The sequence below is a fragment of the Microtus ochrogaster genome, unplaced genomic scaffold (assembly GCF_000317375.1).
Source record: "Microtus ochrogaster isolate Prairie Vole_2 unplaced genomic scaffold, MicOch1.0 UNK420, whole genome shotgun sequence".
Classification (NCBI taxonomy): Eukaryota; Metazoa; Chordata; class Mammalia; order Rodentia; family Cricetidae; genus Microtus; species Microtus ochrogaster.
In genome coordinates this window covers 5057-10355 of record NW_004949518.1, presented here as the reverse complement: position 1 = coordinate 10355, position 5299 = coordinate 5057, and the positions used below count along the sequence as shown (strand labels likewise).

The 5299-nt window shown below is 35.8% G+C and overlaps 1 long non-coding RNA gene across 1 annotated transcript; it reads right to left on the bottom strand.

The window, feature by feature from the left end:
* Window positions 1-1287: 1287 nt before the first annotated feature.
* Window positions 1288-5147, bottom strand: LOC113455882. The gene is made up of 3 exons (XR_003376818.1): window positions 4964-5147; window positions 1866-2012; window positions 1288-1771 (listed from the first exon to the last, which is right to left on the bottom strand). It is a non-coding gene; the product is annotated as an uncharacterized LOC113455882 (long non-coding RNA).
* Window positions 5148-5299: the final 152 nt, after the last annotated feature.

Sequence of the window (5299 nt, the reverse complement as noted above, 5' to 3'; positions counted from 1 at the left end):
TGTGTGTGTGTGTGTGTGTGTGTGTGTGTGTGTGTGTTGATATGAGGCAATCTTCTAGCACATGGGCATGATTTCAATGCTAGCATACATGAGAAAATCTATCATTCCAATTTATAATTTCTATAAATAATTTAAGCCATTCTGATAATATTTTGCATTCATAAAGTTCCTCAGAATACAGTAGAACATTCTCTAGATTTTGTAATGAAGCAATTAAATATAAAAACTTACACAATGGAAATTCAATAATAAAAGTGTACATATACATAAATACCAATCAATTACTATTTGTATGTGCTACTATAATAGCATGCAACAGCCTTGAAAAGTGCTACATGTGGTATGATTTTAGGAATGTAAATCTTAGAGATTTCTTCATTCATGTTCCATGTCCTGGGACAACATGATAATGTTAGTATACTGTTTTTTTCACATGTATATTTTATAAACAGATCCAGTTGTTCATATTTCAAATTACCAGTTCATGGACAGATCCCTCTATGGGAGTCTGTTAATTTTCAAACATAAAAGCAGAAAATAACATGAGGGTTATTATTTAAAGTAGACATTGATGGTTTTAAATGTAAGTAACTACTCCATTACTTTCTTTCCTCTGATTGTATGTTTGCATTTGTACAGATTTTACAATTGATGCCTGGCTCCTTAACTAAAAATATAGGATCACTACAGTATCTGCTGTTTATATACTTTACAATACATCAAATAAAAGCAACAATCAGACTTCTCTCATACAATAACACTTAGAAATAAATAAAATTAAGTTTTACTTTCTATCTAAAAATAAGGTATTTCAATAATTGTTTACAGTATTAGGATCTGAGAGTCAGTCTCTTAAACCATGAATATAGCTATAATTTCTATAATCATCCTAAAATGTTAATGTCAAAACTGAAACTAACAGCAGTACAACATATTGAGGTAAAATGTGTGATTTTCCAGCTACTTCAAATGTCATAAATTGACAAAATTTAGCTCTTCAGAGGTTATTACTTGTTTCATATGTATAGACATGTCTAAATTTTCACTCATGGCTTCTCTTAGATTGCCAATATATAATTGACAAAAGGAATAATTTGCCAAATGCAAAAATAAAAGCTATTCCATATTGTTAGGCTGATAGTGGTTAGAGAATCATAAACTTCTTCTGCAACATATTGGAAAGAATTTATTTTCCAAAACTGTCATAAATATTTATTCCTAGACCCACAGGAAACATTGACTCTAACTTCCAGGGAAAAAAAGGATAAAATTTTGGTATTAAAGGGCAAAATTATATAAATCTTAAATGCCCATTAAAATAAATGAAAGCAAAGAAACAATGAAAATGCTTAGCATAATGACATCCCTCCATGGCATGTCAAAAAGATGGAAAACTCTCTACAATTAACACAATTAGGAGAAAACCACTAACAAATGTAGGAGGCTAAGAAAAAATAATTATTTTCTACTGTACAGTAATGTTGATAGGCCTTTGTATTAGAAAAGTCAATGTTAAATCGGTTCTATAAAATCACAACAGTGTGTATTCAGTATGGGATACTGGTGTATAAAATCATATCTACACAATAAAATATAATAATTTTGTGGGATACTTACTGCTCCCTGATTCAGTTTTGCACATCCTGCTGTGTTTGGCTCCTCATGCTGTTCTGATCGCTCACATCCTAACTCTGCACGGATTTATTGCTCCATTGTTCCCATGGTTTGAACATTCTGACTTTTCTTCGTGTTGCAGTTAGGGACTTTATGCCTGACCATTAGAACATAGTTAGGTTGTCTAGTAAGTTGCCTAGTTACCCATATACACAAGGAGAATTTGCTCCTTTCCCTTACCCTATATTTACCTGGATTATTCTCTTGAATAAACAAGACTTGATAGAATCCTGTCTTGTCTCCATCTCCGGTGTCTCTTGTCCCATCTATTCTCACTCCCCCTCTGGGGATTCTGTTGACTTTCGGGTATCCAGGGTAGAGTGGTGCCCAAAGTGTGTCTGGAACATGGGAGATTCAGTGAAGAAGCTTTCAGAGAAGCCCATATAATGTGAAGTATAATTAAGAGGAAGAAAAACACAGGAACCTGCTGTGTCTTCTAAACCTTGGAAAGCAGAACAGTGATCACAGAACAAACAATTACTTAGCATGAAATGAGACATACATTCAAGGCATGAGGGATAAATACTAAAATTAAAGTATAGGTTTTTTTGAGTATATTAAAGATGTTTTGTAGATGAGAAAAAATGATAGAGCGTCAGAGAGGCTCTTAAAGATTACTGTTAAGCATTTATACCAAGAACTGTTCCCATGACTGTCTTTTATACTAGAATTAATAATTCTTTGTTTTAGAGGTATTACGATATTGTAGTGGGCAATGTTATTGGGATAGAAGAGAAAGTATTATTAAAATGTAAGTTGGACATGATTCATAAAAAGGAGCCTAAATATTTGCTATGGCAAATATGGGTTTTTAAATTTGAGAAGGCTCAAATTGATGCAGTCAGCAACAATCCTCTGCTAAGGGAAATTATTTTTCCTATGTTAACAGGTAAGTGGAGATTGTGATAACCCTAATCAGCAAACTCATACCCCAGTTGAAATACATGAATAACCGAGAGAAATAGGCATGGAAGCAGGGGAGCATATTTGCTCCATGGGAGAGTACGTTGGTTCGTGGATTAAAGTTATCCAGAAATCTAATGAGCCTTATATTGAATTCCTAGCTCGAATAAAAGAAGCAATAGAAAGAACTGTAATTGGAGAAGAAGCAAGGAAATAACTTCTGAGAAGGCCAAGCATATAAATATGCCAAGGTGTGTTATAATGAGCTATGCTATCAGTTCAGGAAACAGGAAATATTAATAGTTATAGGCAAGTATGAAAAGATATTCCATCTGAAAGAACACTACAATTGGCTGCCGAAACTACGGCCACCATTTATTATAACTTGTAAATTAAAATAAAAAATTAAAAGATTTAAAATGCTTTGGATTTTGGAAAATCAGTTTCTTAACAAAGAAGTTCAGACAAAAGTAAAATTAGTTAAAGAGCATATTTAAAAGGCCCTTTTGAATAGGTTATAACCTATAATCACATGCAAAATGTCAGAAGATCTGAGATTTGAAAATTTGGAAATGCTATAAGGGATCATTGGTAGCCTTTTCCTTTGTTAAAGACGACAGTGGACATTTACATACTAATGTTAATCATCTACATGTTCAATATAAAACTCCATTTTGATAAACTAATCATACTTTTCCTTGGACAGCAGAGTAGAGGGTGCCTGAACTGGCTTATCCTATAGCCACACTGATGAATATCTTGCATATCACCATAGAACCTCGTCTGGAAATGGATGGAGATAGAGACAGAGACCCACATTGGAGGACTTGGACTGAGATCCAAAGGTCCAAATGAGGAGCAGAAGGAGGGAGAACATGAGCAAGTAAGTCAGGACCATGAGGGGTGCACCCATCCACTGAGACTGTGGGGCTGATCTAATAGGAGCTCACCAAGGCAGGCTGGACTGGCACTGATGGAGCATGTGGTCAAACAAGACTCTCTTAATGTGTCTGAAATGAGGGCTGACTGAGAAGCCAAGGACGATGGCACTGGGTTTTGATTCTACTGCATGTACTGGCTTTGTGGAAGCCTACTTTATTTGGATGCTCACCTACCTAGACCGTGATGGAGGGAGGAGGACATTGACTTCCCACAAGGCATGGAACTCTGACTGCTCTTTGGACTGAAAAGGGTGGATGAAGGGGATGGAAGGAAGAGAATTGAAATGGGAGGAGAAAAGGGGGTCGAATGTTTAAATAAAAAGAAATAAATTTCATTTTGATAAATTATTCATACTTTCAAGTCCATTACATTTTAAAACAGGTCCAGAAGGAGAGGGAGCACGAGCAAGGAACTCAGGATCGTGAGGGGTACACCCACACGCTGAGACAATGGGGATGTTCTATCGGAAACTCACCAAGGCCACCTGGCCTGGGTCTGAAAAAGCATGGGATAAAACCGGACTTGCTGAACATAGCGGACAATAAAGACTACTTAGATCTCAAGAACAATGGCAATTGGTTTTTGATCCTACTGCATGTACTGGCTTTGTGGGAGCCTAGGCAGTTTGGATGCTCACCTTACTAAACATGGATGGAGGTGGGCGGTCCTTGGACTTCCCACAGGTCAGGGAACCATGATTGCTCTTCCAGCCGATGATGGAGGGGGACTTGATCAGGGGAGGGGGAGGGAAATGGGAGGCAGTGGCTGCGAGGAGGCAGTAATCCTTAATAAATAAATAAAATTTTTTTTAAAAAGGAAGATTTTGGTAAGGAATAAATGTGAAATATTCAGAAGAATTAGGGAAATTTTACATTAATACATATTAAATTTCTTAAATCTGCCCTGAAGGGATATTCTAGTTAGAGTAGATAAATACTTTGTTCATATTCCAAATGTTGAACTACAAAAATTGTCATAAATAGTGAATGGCAGCCTTCATTTCTAATGGAGAAAGGGACAGGGTATAGTATTGTTTGTTCAGGATGAGTGACAATTATGACTCCTGAAGTAGATATTCCAATATTGGCCATGGTAAAATTGTACTCATGGAAGTGACCTCACCAATACTGATCTTCACCACGATCACCAACTTGGGGTTAGGTGAAATCTCTTGTGCTCTATGGTCAGATTATTTTCCAGCAGTCCAAAGACCAGTTACAGCTGAATATTTTTTCTGGCCGTTTGTACTCTGTTAGTTGTCTCTTTTGTTCAGGGATCAGCTGTAAATTATTGTGCTTATGTCTCTTGTATACCTATGTTGAAGCCTGTCTTTTGGGGAGATACTGATGTTTTAGTGTATATCACTGTAAGTATCCTCTCTCCTCCTTTGAATGACTTGACTTATCTGAATAATTCTGATGGGACCTCTTATAATTTTACTTACATGGATGATAGAAAGCCAATAAGCTTTGGAAATGGTCTTCGTTTATAAGTGGGATTACATCATTGGTTACAACCTGGAATTAAAATTTGCAGATTCCATACTCATCTTCGAAGGCTTTCAGCACGGTAAATTAATCAGACCTGGTACAATTATAAAAATTCATAATGAATTATTATATCCTGTATGACCAGATTTTATATATTATGGTTTAAAATATCAGCCATTTATTTGGAAGACTTGTTTGGGCAAATTTGGCAAAATAATTCAAAATAAATAGATCCATTGGTGCCCATATTGTCAGTTTGTTAACACTTGTTCTGAATGGAATATTATCAC